The 14,830-nt window shown below is 43.3% G+C and overlaps 1 protein-coding gene and 1 long non-coding RNA gene across 14 annotated transcripts in view; one reads left to right on the plus strand and one right to left on the minus strand.

The window, feature by feature from the left end:
- The window catches only part of FGGY (FGGY carbohydrate kinase domain containing), a 322,855-nt gene that overhangs the window by 142,675 nt on the left and 165,350 nt on the right, over positions 1–14,830 (minus strand). The window lies entirely within an intron of this gene.
- LOC133268275 (uncharacterized) lies at positions 248–8,681 on the plus strand. Its single transcript, XR_009743022.1, has 3 exons — positions 248–1,097; positions 3,586–3,673; positions 8,378–8,681. It is a non-coding gene; the product is annotated as an uncharacterized LOC133268275 (long non-coding RNA).

Genomic DNA, 14,830 nt, shown 5'->3' on the forward strand with positions numbered 1-14,830 from the left:
GAGAGCCAGGGGAAGAATAAATAGAGGGAAACAAGCAGAAGGGTATGTCTGGAGTGAGGACACCCCCTACCTTGACCCGTAAATATATAATCGCTGTCTACATAAATGACTGCAAGCCATGGGTTGGACATTCTGCTTGGGGTTACGCTGCTTGAGAGGTTTACCTGTAAAGCTGGAGTATTCCTGATGTGAGGAATGAAGAGATTTGCTTAACATGAAGGGAGGTTGGGACAGCAGGATGCCCTCCATGCACCCCTTGAACCCACAGGCCAGCAGTGGCAGAGCACTCCTGCAGTGGACAGGATCAGACCCCACCACATCCCTCCATGACCCATTTAGGGAGGAGCACATGGAAACCCTCACATTACCATCATGTCCAAAGCGCTCCTAGGGAGCCAACAGGGATTTTTCCCGTTATCCCCCATATATTCTCCAGCAGGAAATCTTGTAGCAAAATTAAAGCTCCCTTGCAACATTTCCAGAGTTTTCCCACTTGGGCCCAGGCAGAAACAGTGCAGGAACAACCTTGCTCAGGGAAAGATGAGTGTTGTCTCGTGGTTGGAGCACAGGGTTCGTGGTCAGGAGCTGTGGGTTCTCATTCCAGCTTTGCCACTGAATCATTCTGAGAGCTTCGCTGGCCACTTTGTGTTAGAAGCAGTTAGTAATTTTCCGTAGGGATGATTTTCTGATGGAAAACACTTCTACAAAACCAAAATCTGGGTGAAAATCAACTTTCCATTGGGAATACCTTGCATCTAGGCAGGGTGGGAAAGGACATTAGACCCAAACTGAATCATTTGGTGTTTTCTCACATTAATCCGCATGTTTTGCACTGAACAGATAGATCTTCTTAAGAAATACCACCCTCCTGACTGGAATTCCAAGTCAGCTCCATGCACAGTGGGAGTGTGTGCTCTCATGCTCTGCTCTGCTCCCCGGGAGGTCTGCACCTCCTCTTGTGGGATGCCGATTTCTCTCTTGTGAGACGTGCACATCCCAGTCTGAGTCAGACCAGTCCAGGCATGCGGGCACCTGGCCCATGGGAACAAATTGTAGTGTAAGGCTACCACCCTGACCAAGGAAGTACACCACAGAGAGTAAGTATAGAGTTCAGAGACACAAACAAGCTGTTTCACGTTAGCTAGGTGACCCAAAACAAAGTACTGTGCCTGTGGATATACCCAAGTGTTCATTTCAACTGAAAAGCAGTAAACTGAAGCACAGAAAAACGGACCTAGATGTGTTTTTACTACCTCTGACCATCAAATCCTATAAGCCTTTTCATAGAGCTCTGGTTTATAGCTCTTGCTCTTCACCCTCCCAACTACCTCCCTTCTTCGCTGTTTTGTTCCAGGATCCTATTCCTCTGTGCATTAAAAACAAATTACATTATTTCTGTCTTCATTTACTCCTACATTGCTGACACTTTCTTTTCATATAAATGATACTTGTTCTCCTCCCACAGCATACTTGCAGACACATTTAAATCCCTTCTTATCTTTTGTTTTGCCAAGTTAAACATCAACCGTTTACATTTTCTTTCATAACAGCAAGTCTGGGGTTATCTAATAAGCTTTCCCTGCACTTGCTTCAGTCAGAATTCACCCAACACAATGTGTAATGTTCAAAACAATGAGACTTGTACCTCGGCAATAATAATTCTCTGTGCACCCTTTTAGTTACAGGCAGGGATTTTGCCTTTTTTATACCTATATCACATTAGTACCTTGATTTATACAGATATTTTTGCTCCAGTAAATAGAAAAAAATAGTTATCTGTCTGTAAATACAGACAAATGTATTAATTCTTCCTTAAGACATTTTTCCATTTCATTATGCTTCTTTAGCAGTAGATGGTTTCTTTCCAAGAGGGTGATAAATGAAAATATTTTCAAGTACAACTACAAGATCTCCAGTCTCCAAAATCAAAGTCCTGAAAATGCCTTTTTTTATACTGAAGGAACCAAAGTTTAGATTACCACGTATTCCCAAGACCTCGTGAGGCTTAATTCATTACTCCTTTGAAACATTCTGAAAGCTGAGGGTTAAGAGGTGTTATATTAGTGCAGAATAATGATGATTGATTAATTTGTGCTTCATATCAGATGCAGGAAGAGTAGATATGAGTGCAGCGAATCCTCTATAATCTCAAAATCTTTCTATAAACCTGCAAATATCTTGTAGGTGCATGTAGTTAAATGGAACACAGCCACTTTTTTTTCTGCTTAGAGCGGGGGTCTTGTAGTTTTGCTTCAGATGCTACTGCTTCAAATAAACCTGCCTTTTTTTTCCATGATTCTGATGAGATTCACTTCAAATCTACCCTTTTGCCTTTTCATTACAGAGTAACTACTGAAAATTCCATTTTAAATGTGCTGTCTGTGAGACAGGATCGTTCTTTTTTTCATTATGAACAAAAGCCTGTATTTCAAGCTGTAAGGATACAACTCTATGTAGTGTAAATCAGCGTTGCTCTGAGGTGGCCCGCAGTCCTCTCCACCAGCACTGCAGAACAATTTAGTGGTTTTAGATGACAGTTGGCATCTTTGAAATATTCTCTTTTGCAGAACTAGACTAAATGTGACACTTGCTGGAGAAGAAATCTTGCATAAATCTGTCTAAAAAGACTCAATCATATTACTTCACTAGCAGTGGTAACCTTTGGAGGCCAAAGTCCAGACAGGTTGAGAAATGGAACATGAGTACATAAAGGTGACAATTCCATTAACTGCAATCAAAGAGAGAGGTGAATGGTGAGCTAAAGACAAATGACTTCTTCTATAAAGAAAAGAAAATATGTGTGTGAAGGGGAAAGAGGCAGAATGAACATTTTCCAGCCTTGTCAAGGAAATAAAGACCCAGTCCCGCTCCACTGAGATCAACACAAAAACATCTCTCAGCCTCCCTGGCCCAGCGTTCCAGGCTCCTGTTGAACTGTCATTTTAGGAGAGCACAAGTACACAAGTGAGACACCCCAATAGAAAATGTCCTGCTGAATTGCCACCATAACCCTGCTGGAAATGCACATACTGGGCCTAGCTTTGCAGCCAACAGGGCATTCTGCAAAAACAAGTGGGAAAACTGTTGGCATTTCTAAATCCAGTGATTCAGGATTCTCAAATATACCAGAGAAGATGTCACAGTGCAGCGGGATGTACTTCAAACCCAGACAATGAACAGGAATGCCTTTGGGGCATTCTTTTGGGTCCCAAACCAGAAAGTCTGGGTAAGTGTTGATAACTGAAACTACCATCAGAGAGGGAAAATGTGTTCTTATGCAGGTTCAGCACCAAACGTTAGCATAGATAAAAACAGACTGTTGGGCTGTATTCTCAGCCCATACCCTTCAGCGAGGGCAAGAACAGCATAAGCAGCATCACTAAACAACTTCACATTACCTGAGTGTTTTTAGAAGAGGTGGAAGCTTAGACACTAGCCATGCTGGCCACTGAGCTGCTTTGCCACACTGGAAAAAAAAACAGAAAGGGATCTAATCTGTTACCTCTCAAATCTAAATTTAAGATAAAGAGGAAACAAATGAAGTAAAATCTATCTCTATATACACAATCTCCTCTTCTTTTGCAGTTTTTCCACTTACATGTGGCATTTTCAAGAATTTCTATGCAGAAAACTTCATCCAAACCAAATCCATGCACCAAAACAATAGAAGCAGGTAAGAAAATTGGTTTACTTACAGAAGCAGAAATAGATCTTTGAGCACTTCTACTTAGTATTGATTAACATAACAACTGAAGGGAAGAAGAGATTTATAAAGGGTCATATAACACATCCTTGCTTAGGCACCTGAGGGTGGTTTTCACACTCATTTTGAGGCAGCAGTATAACACTGGTATATGAAATAGAAGCTGAGGAATGCCCTGGATGAAACGCTTACCAAATCATTAGACTAGGACTATTTATTCAAACAGAGAAATAGGGAAGTAAACCCCAACTGAATACTATGCAACAAGAAGAAGGGGTTTTTTTGAGTGTACAATAGGAAAAAAAAGGAATTTCCTTTGGGGAACTTTTTCTGGTTTTAAACAGAGATATTAAGCTACTCCTAGATAGTAGAGCAGCCAAAAAAGGAAATCCCTGTTTTACACAGCTCTAAATATAGGTAGAAAACTAATTCAGATTTTATCAATGTGTGACCTGTTTCCTTACGTTTTGGGCAGCTCACCTTTTAACACAGGAGTCAGAAACCGATACAAACAAGCACACAAGATCGCAGGCTCCACCAAAATTCCAGTGTGTTGCCCAGGGCCTGTTCCTGCCCGCCCTCTCGGCTGGATACCAATATTCTTTATTCTCAGGGGAGTCAGCCTTCCAAAAAACCACTTGGCACTTGAGTCAGGGCTGCTTTGTTTTCCTAACGTTCACGGCAGGCAGGATGTTTTCTGACTCTGGTACCCAACAGTGGAGCATTCCAGACAGCACGGGGCTTTTTCTTTCAAAACCACACTGCCAATGCCATAAGAGTAAGTGAATTTCTGTGACACAGTGTGATCCTGGAGGGGGGGGAAATAGAATGACTTTGTTGCCATACAGGGATATGCAAAAGGAAAATGCACCACTCGCCACCTTTACAAACTCCTTCTGTGGTGTGAATGCCGGCTCAAAGTCATGTCTTTATCAGCTGGTTCCCCTTTGGGAAGTCTGCCAGATCTCCACAGAATAGGTTAAGAAGACCCCCCCATCCTCCCCAAGGGCTTGGACAGAAATGAAGCCCACTGCTGCAGAGGTGCAGAGGAAGTGCTCAATGGTCTTTGCATACACTGGTCCTGTACCTGTCCCTGTTGCCCGCATGTGAAAATGTTCTGCTTGCTCCCCAGAACAGATTCTGTCTGTACCCACACAGTGCAGGCACCCCTACAACTTTAGCATATGCCTTTAATCCTAGAAATATGAATTTAGCATTACCATTTCTATTCAAGTAATTCCTGAGATCACTGGTGTTGAGGGCAGCTACGGCTGTGCAGCCTTTGCCTTTGGAACAGAAAATACAGTGGTGAGGACTGTCAGGTTACAGCTCAACAAGAAGACTGGAGGACTTGGACAGAGCCTTGGGTGACCTGGTTTAGTGGGAGGTGTCCCTGCCCATGGCAGGGGAGTTGGAACTGGATGATCTTAAGGTCCTTTCCAACCCTAACCATTCTATGATTCCTCACTGACCAGAAGCAGACATACAGCCCTGCTCTGCCCACCCTCCAAATCCAGAGGCAGCTTAGCCAGAGACATCTTCCACCACAGCTCTATGCCAAAATCCAGAGGTGCAAAATCACCAAATCACAATCTGTTTTGCTGGAAAGGAATTTCACAAGCCAAGCTGTGAAAATCCATGGAGCTCCTGAAATTTCACAATGCCTGACATCCCAGGAAAATAATGAACAGAGGTGAAATATTTTTTGCAACATCCTTTCAAGCCTTTTTCCACGTTGACCAGCTCACGTGAAGTACTTTGTTACAGCGGTAAGACATCACACAGTGATGCCAAAATCTGGTCAGCACATAGAAGGGTTGAAGGAGGCTCAGCCACACTTCAACCAGCACCAGTTGCCGTGCCTGAGACTTGCTACAAAAGGCAGATCATATTTTGCCCTACAAATTCCCAAATGAGTGAACACAGTCCTGGGAGGCACGGTACCATCAGCATCTGTTAACTCATAAAAAATATAATTGCCTGCTCTCCAAGGGTGATTGTTAACTGGAATCTGTACTTCCCAGATTATAAACAACACGCAGCCTTTCTCCTAAACTCATTGCAAAACATACAAATGATGCTCTAAAGCCAGCACTGTAATCCTTTACGATCTGAAATTGAACAGGGACTCATTCAATTACATAAAAAGAAGTTTGTGGGCTGTTCAGCCACCTGCAAATCATACACAAATAAACCAAACAGCACTAAACCAGGAATAAAATCACCATATATGTAGCTAGTTCCTATAGCAGTTACATTTTCATGCTCTGTATACAACCCAAAACAAACTGTCTGCTTAGAATTAAAATACGATACTGTCTCCAAAAGTCTTGCCTCTGGGGAGATAGTTTTCTACCACAGGGCAGATTCAGCCCTGGTGTAGCATTTCTGATTTCCATGGAATTACACCAGTAAAGAATTTGGCCCAACATCTTACCCACACTGATGCAATTCAAATTTTAAGGCACAGTTATGGGGTTTCCTCCTAAGTGAAGCCAAGTTTCTGGAACAAGGGAAGTCTGTAAAAGAAACCGTTGGAGGGATGGTTTAGTCTGGCATTTAGGAATATTCACATAGTAGAACACGTCACGGGATTTAGTTTGTACGTCTTACACGTTAGAATCCCTTACTTTTATATCTTTCCTTACAGATACATTGCCAGTAGGTAGTCACAGCAAAACAGAATAAAACCCCAAGAAATGTAATGAAACAATTATAGACAGCCGTGAGCAGAAAGAGGATCCAGTTAATTCTTCTTCATCTTTGTTATATACATCTATTTCCCAAACTTAATATATTGCCTGAGCTTGTAATATACGATTAACAGAATGTCTGCACCACTCAGGGCTCTGGAGAAAAATGTAAAGTGTTAATTCCCCAACATTTCAGGTAACTTTAAATATTTTGGGCATGACTGTGCTCACACAGTGCTTTGGATTTATGCTTTGCACGACAGATGGAAACGGGAACATGCACACTGATGCTCTCACTGATGTTGAAAACTTCTGACTTCTGTGCAGAATCAGAAACAAAGAGCTATAACACTTCCCTCCTCCTGGAGCTAACCTGGCCTTCCCTAAAATCATACAGCTTTATAGGTCATGGCCCAGAGAACAGGAGTTTCCCCAGCTCTTCCTGCAGTGCTACAAGTACCGGGCACCGTGATGGGGGGCAGGTTGCAGGCAGTGGAAATGTGATGCTGTCAGAGGTCAGAGTGGGAGATTATTCCATTCCCTCTGCAGTTGTTTGAGCTGCCCAAACAGCATGAAGCAGATGCCTTGGTTCTTAAGGCTTCCTGGGAAAATCAACACTGTTTCAAAGCCATATCAGAACCAAAACTATGGAAAAATAAATCAAGCCTGGGTCAAGAGAGATGAAGGATGCAATAGCTTTTGACAGCAGTGAACTGGTAAACGATGGACCCAATGTTGAGCTCTCTGATGAGTCAGAATACTCAGCGCATCTCATCAAAAACTTCTCTACACTATTGACATAATATTGACATTAAGAGGGAACACAGAAAAAGAACACTCAGAGGTACATTTTAGATTACCTATTTGCATTCTTACACTAACCTGACAACCATAAAGCCTTAGGATAAATCAAGTGGAGCAAATATTATCAGTAAGTTAAAACATATCATCTTGAAATATGTGTCCACAAGTTAAGAAAACCTTTTGGCACAGAAGACAGCTGCAGTACAGAGTTTCTTCCTTTGTTAAGCACAAGCAGCAGATTGAAACTGCTTCAAGTATTCTTTAAAATCACATCCTGGTTGCTTATGTCTGATTGTTTCAAAAGTAGGAGGAGTATGAGACTCCGAGTTCCATATGAGTACGCAACTCCACCCTCTGCAAGAATTGCTGGGATTGTTGCTTAGGAGTGTGATCCAAACATGAGACTGTTACCTACACTATGTTGCAATCATGGAAATAGGATGGGATGGGATGTTCTAACTGACGCCTTGTCCTCATCATCGTGACGTACGCTGAAAAGTCGTCATCATGTTGCGAGATGCAGGACTGGAAAGTTAGGATGGCAGATAATTATTCCATGGACTGCAAACATTTCCCTTTATGGAATCCCAGCCATTGAGGGTCAACAGCTAAGAAGCAAGCCCATTTGCACAACTCCACCTGCTAGAGCTATGTGTGGCTGCTGAGAGCCCAGGGACCTCAAATTAAAACTGTGTAAGTGCAAAGGAGGAAGCCTAATGTACAGCAGTTAAAATACATGGAGGCTTTGGGGGTTTTGGTACATCCAACATTTCAGATCACAAAACATTTGCAATTTGGTATTGCAAGCATTTTCCCTTCCCACTGGAACATGAATTTATCATAGAGGAATACATGGCACTTGGATAGTATCACAGGCTGGTCATTTTCTTCCTACATTAACTTCCTCTCAAGCAGAAGGAAATCAGTGTCACCAGTGGTGAGGGTTGTCTTTGTTAGATTGTTATCTTATACCATGTATAAACTGACAGAATATCTCAAGTTGGAAGTGACCCATGAGGACATACTCCTACTAAAGGGAACCAATTCAGAGATTAAGGCTAAAGATCTCAGTGGTATTTTTGGCCTTTAACCCTGGCCTTTTCAAGGTAATCTGTATTTCAGTAGTGGCCCATAATATTATCTGCATTTGTAACCTGTTGCCTTATTTATTCCACAGAACTTTGCACAGAGCCCCCGACCACAGAGGCTTACTGACTGCAGCTCCTACCAGCTCAGCTTTCAGAATCCATCCCAGCCATTTGCAGCTTGTGCAGCATGCAGAAACCCACACTGGTCCTCTGGGTTGAGCAGCAGTGTTCTGATTACCCACTCAATGTCCTTTACATTGGGTAACAGGAAACCAGGGGATGAAACAAGCTATTACTTTCAGTGTCTAAGGTCCTGAATCTGTAAGCTGTAGTTCTAGGGGGGTATCTGCTCTTTGACAACACTTCCTATATTACGTTTCAGCCAGGAAGATGGATGTACCTTAGTTAAAGTGAGTCATTTACTGAACCTAGGCCAAACTTCGAAGCAAATCTGGGCCAGTTGACTGCCTCAGGAGGAAACCTGGGTTTTGCATGAATTAGATGTGAAAATAAGCAGAGCCTGACTGACATCTCTGAATTCCAACTGTAAGGGTAAAACCCAGCAGCCGTGAGCCTCAGGCATGACAAAAATGAGGAGGGGAAAATGAGGCTTCCTGTCTCCCCTCCGAGAGCCAGAGAGACACATGTTACTCAGAACTTAGGGTAAATTGTTAATTATTTATACACTAATTAAGCAATGTTTCTAGAATGTCTTACATATGTAAATTGCTGTAAATACGCTTACATTTTTCCTGCAGTCTCCAATTAAACCAACTTTCATTATAGAGCAAAACAATTCCATACCAACTTGTTACACCAGTTCTTTAGCCAGGCAGCTTTTCAGCTAATGGCCCCAGCTCAGACTGCACGACTGTATTTCTCTGTGGACCTTTCAGTCCTGGTTTGTAGTTGTTTTAATTCCATCACAGATCACATTCTGTTTAATGATAATTTGATTTTGCATTGCAAGACCCAGATGTACATTAGGGGGTCACAACCTTTCCATTTATCTCTTAAAGTAACTATTTTTTCCCCAAGTTCCATCGGGTTAAAACAGTTAGCAATTTTTCTCCTTGAAGTGTCCCTTCAGCTTGGCCAAGATATATAATAGATCAATGTAGCTACAAATGCATTACAACATTAGTCATCAATTAGTTTTAAACCATCGCTGCAATATATCATTGATCTCGCTTGCTGTAGCACTATTGTGAACATTTAATTTTTTAAAGGCATCTTGGTGTTTTAACCTGATGGCTGCAGCCCCCTTTTGTCTCCTGTGCAGACATCTCCTCAAGGAACAATAAAAATTAGATTTGTTTGACCTGCACTCAGGGTTCGTTTCAGCGAGATGGATTTTAATTGCTCTGCCCAGTCTACCAGACAGCTTTTATGTAATATTCCAGACATTTACGCACTGTCTTTTCCCTTGCTGTAAGCAGGTGTGTGTGCCCACAAATGCCTGTAAAGCAGCGCTTACAATTCGCTTCACATCTCCGACAACCCTCTGGGAAATTGCTTACTCTGAGATATCACTGGCATCAAATTAAGGGCTCCCGGCATTGCCACTTCTCTCCTCCTAATACCATTTTCTTTTGTCTTTGAGATTTATCTTTCTGGGTGGCTAATTCCAAAAGGACTTTGCTGAGGACTGTGTTCCTTGTGCTTGGGTTGTCATCACGCAACGCAGATGACTCACCTCTGCATCTCCCAACAGTGAGAACGTGTACGGAGCCTTACCTGTCTCTCCCAAAATCCTCATTGTCCTTCTACCATTTGCAGTACATTTGACTTAGATGAATGGCTCGAAAAGGTTCATGTATAAGACAACTAAGAGAAGCACATCTATGCCACGGTCGTGCAGTATCTTGAAAGATCTCTAACTTCAATTAGCAAGTCACGCGAGCAAGTTATCACAGCATTGACTCAGAGCCTGAAACAAACACTCTGGCTTCTCTGCCAGCTGGGAGTAGAGGCAAAATGAGCTCACGTTTGCCCACGATGAACCTTATTTGCTCCAGCTGCTCCATCAGGCAGAGGAGAACCTCACGCAGAGTTCTCTCCCTGCTGACTCTCCTCTTCCATGGGTGATACAATCTGAAGATGAGGTCCTCTCTTTTTCTTCCCCTTCCTAAAAAGGAAGATTTGGCTGTCCTGTGAGTTACCAAATCAGCACGAAAATATGGGCCTCCTAAGCAGTTATTTGTGCCTACAGCTGGTTCTGGTCTCCTCTCTGTTGGACACACAGATGTACTTAATTCCCATTTGTGCTGGATGCCTATTAAAAGAGTAAATCTGCAAGTGAGGAGGGTCTCCTCTACCATGTCAATGGAAGTGAAATACGTAAATCTCCTGCATGCTGAGGGTGAATGTATGCTTAAAATGCTTGGGAGAACAGCTGTGAAAAAGAATAAGCAGTTTGTGTTCTGCTGCAGTGTCACTGATCCAACATGCTAAGCTGATCCTCATGTATTATATTGTGCTTACTCCACTACACTGCCTGCTGCTTCCATGTGGGGGTGATTCCAAATGCTCAGCTTTTCAGACAGCACAAAGAAAGGGACAAACCTGGCTTCTTCCACCACAGTGTGACCAGCATGGGTCACAGCAGCAAGGGACAACTGGGTTGGAAAGAACAATTCCAGTTAGGAGGCCCCATGCATGGAGGTGGAGATCATGGTGAGCCACAGAGAGCTGTGGAGAGCTGGGGGAACTGCCTGTCTTTCTCAGTCTGGGAAACCATAAGAGGGTTTGGTATAGCTTTTCTTAGTGCTGTTTTTCTCCCCTTTTATCTGGCAGTGGTGAGTCCCAGTCACTCAAGAGACATCCTGGAGTAAGGCTGGGATATGACAAGAGGTGAATCACAAAACATCTAAATAATATTAAGGGTTCTGTTGTGGAAGGAAGTCCCATTTCCTTTCCCTAGAACCAAGCAGAACTGCACCCTTTACCAAAACCCACAGTCCAAAGTGCGAAGTGCAACTGCACAGTCAAGGGCCTTGTCTTCCACCTGCCCTGTGTGAGCCAGCACCTGAGCCCCATGGTAAACTGCATGGAGGGTTTCCCTCTGGTCAAGAGAGGGAAGCAGCAGAATGTTAGATGTTGCTTATGGCATCAGTGGGAGAAATTCAGAAGCTATGCTGAGAGAAGCCTTAGAAGACTTTTACATGATTCAGTAACAGCAGTGACGTCAGGAAAGAGATGGGAGGTCCAATGCACTTTTCATATGAACACATAATTCTTGAATTGGTATTCCGTATATCCATCAATAACACACCCCGATATGTTTCATTTCCCTCACAGAAGCACTGAAAATCAGAACACATTTATTTCGTACCAAACAAAATGAGAACTAAGAGCAGGTTTCAACACTCAAATCCACATTTCTAAACCTCCGTGGACCAGATGCAGCAGAGCTGGAACACTCAACAGCTGTAATGTGCACCGAGGAGTCACATTTGCTCAAGAAAAGTCACATTACTTACATTAATTGGATGCGTCCAGCTCATCCTGAGTCCACTTAAGCCTTGGCAAACCTCTAGCTCCAAGGCATAATGAAAGTATTAATATAGATATTCCTTTATATTATCCCATTTACATAACGACTCCCACCTTTGCAACCCAATAGTTATTCTTTGGAACACAGAGAGCTATTGACTCATATCTGGACTAGGATGCCAAAACCTCCTAAATTTAGAGATGTTTGGAATGAAAGAGTTTGGTTCAGGCCCATCCACAACAGCAAATTAAACACAAGTCATCATCTGCGCGAGCGACATTTTCAGCATGTCCCAGGCCTGGCGGGAGCTGAAATTCCTTCTCCCAGTCAGATTTACAGAATTTGCACATTGAAAAGCACTGAGGTAAACCATGCTCCGAGGGCCAAGTGCATAAATTAGACCTGTCCCCTCCCTTCAGTAAATTACATCCCTACACGCTGTAGGTTGGCTAACTGTGCTTTTGGCAAGTTGGGCGAGCCTGTGTGAGTGCGTGTTAACAGAAGGGGAGTTTGTGTCATACCCATGCATTTACATTCTCTTTTCGAAGGCTCTGGTGCAAGGAATATGTTGTACATCATTTTTTCCCTCCATTCACATCAGATACTAGATTAAACAGAAAAAAAAAAGTGTAATATTAAAAGTGTTGGCACATATTGCACTTTCTCAGCAGAAACTCTGTCACTTGTACATTGCTTCGGTTTAAACTACATAGGTCAAGTTAAGGGCAGCAAGAAGTGCTGGATTAGCATCTTCAGAGACCAAGGTCCTCTCCTCATCCACAGAACAAGATCTCCTCATTCAGATCAAGAGATGTCGATGAAAGCTTCATGCACAACACTTCTTCCTTGGAAAGGCAGTTTGATCTCCTCAGTGCTCACCTGTTCCTTGAGCCCTCATCCACGTATATGGCAAAACAAACTGACCAGTTGGCATGATGAGAAGGGGACTGACACTCTCAAAGTGCTTCTTTAAACACTGTCAAGATTTTTATGAGCTGCATATTTGCAGTAGTCCATGTACCTGTGAAATAACTGAATCACCATCTTCCATGTGTCAAAATGATGCCATTTCTGGGCTGTTCCATCTTCCTCCCACAGATCCGCCACGTTTGAGGTAGAATGCATGGCCTAAAAACCCAAATATGTGCTGCAGCTCAGACTGGCTCTTGGTGACTTCTAAAAATGTAACACAGTGAATGGCACTAGGAAACCCACACACTATCCCAAGGGATGCAGCTTGCACTCCAGGCTTTCAGCCTTCCAAACTGGATTACCTGAGTGAAGCTTTTCTCTATGACCTTAAGAACCAGTAGACTTATTTCTAACTGAAGGCTGAAAGCCTCAGATAATCAGATGACATGAGAACTGGGGCTTTGTGAGGAATGGAGAACATGGAACGATTTTGGGTTAAATCACAAAAGAACTGGATATTGTGCATACATCTTCTCCTGAATTTCCAGTTAATTCATCCTCTTGGGAGGATTCTCACTCAACTGAGCTCTCCTCTTGCAAAATTCCTTGGTATCCCGTTTTCCAGGCTGCCTGATATCTCTGCTCCTCCTCAACTGCTTTCCAGAAGGTCTTCCCACAGATCCGTGTCATTCCAGCACTGTGGCACTCCTCAGTGTCCCTTTGAGCAACCAGAAGATAGGCTACTTCTTTGCACAATCTGTTCAGGCTCTTCCTACCATGTCTTCAGCCACTCCCAGCGTCTCCTGTGCAGGGTGAGGGAGATGGACAGCAGAAGCAGTTGCAGGAATGCCTGGACAGAAGGTCAAAGCTCAGTTCCTTCTCTTAAATCCCCTGTGTTCACCCCTTAGCAAACAGAACTGTTCCAGAAATGAGATCCAGAAATTATTTCATTCCAGAAATGAAAGCTGCAGGAAAGGTTTCCCCTCCTTCCAGTTCTTTCCAAAATTAAATCCAAGAAAACAAACTGTTAGGGGTTGAGTTGGCAGCAGGCAGGAACTATGTGTCTGTCTCCCAGAGCATTCTGTCCTCTCCTTTTGGCACTGCATGTTCAGGCCTGGGTTGGATGTGGCCACCGGCTAGGAGGTGGATTTACCTGAAGAGGGAAAGAAAGCGATGACAAATAAAGCTCCCTTTTCCAGTTCCCTGTTAGCACGCAACAAGAGGAGATGAGGAATCACTCAGTGAACCCTCTCCCCACACCTCTGGAGCACCCAGCCCTGCTACTCTGTACTGTGCTGGCCCACCAGTAGCAGAAACCCAGGGGCAAAGCTGACAGCACCTTAGGGACAAGTCTGCTTCTTTGGTGACAACAGGAGACCAATCCCAGAGCACCAGGCCCAATTCCAGCAGCTCCCTCCTTGGCTTTTCCTCCTGTTTGCTCCTGTGCCTCATCTACAGAAAGAGATCTGCTGCTTCACAGTCCCTTTCCTCCTCTACTTCATTAACAGCCCCCCGAACACAAGCTTGAATGCAATTCCCAGACACATGGCTCTGTACACTCCAATGTGCACACAGTTTAAAATATACAGTGTACACTTTCTCTTACGCCAGCTTGTCCTATGGGAATTCATTATTGGGAAATAACAGAACTCGTAGCAATTCATGGTGGGAAATCCAACAGTACTGGAGTATTCAGTGCTCAGGGTAATCTCCTTTGCTATGATTTAGCAGCAATGTACCTGGCATGGACTGAATAGAACACTTCAGAAAGTGCTGCTACAAAGTTATGCAAATCTCAGAACTTCTGTTTCGGTAAATGAAGATTTTCCAGGAGAGACAACAGTCATGTGCTCTAGAACGAACAGGAACCGGGACATTCAGAGTCTAATCCCAGCTCCATGCACAGGCAGGAACTTTGGCTCCCCCGGCTTCCACTTTCCATCATAAGACCAAACCAATGATAATAAAAATCACAATGAAAGCAATTGGGAAATATTTGCATAATTCTTTAGCATGTGTTTGCATGCTTTGCATTTTAAACAAGGGATTGTGCCTCTACCCACAATCCCAGGACAGATAGGGAAGCAGAAAGTGGGTAGGAGAATGGGAACAAAACCTAATACATGTAGAAGTA

The sequence above is a fragment of the Pezoporus flaviventris genome, unplaced genomic scaffold, assembly GCF_033815535.1.
Source record: "Pezoporus flaviventris isolate CSIRO_AGI_PZ_B2104156 unplaced genomic scaffold, CSIRO_AGI_Pfla_v1 ptg000013l, whole genome shotgun sequence".
Classification (NCBI taxonomy): domain Eukaryota; kingdom Metazoa; phylum Chordata; class Aves; order Psittaciformes; family Psittacidae; genus Pezoporus; species Pezoporus flaviventris.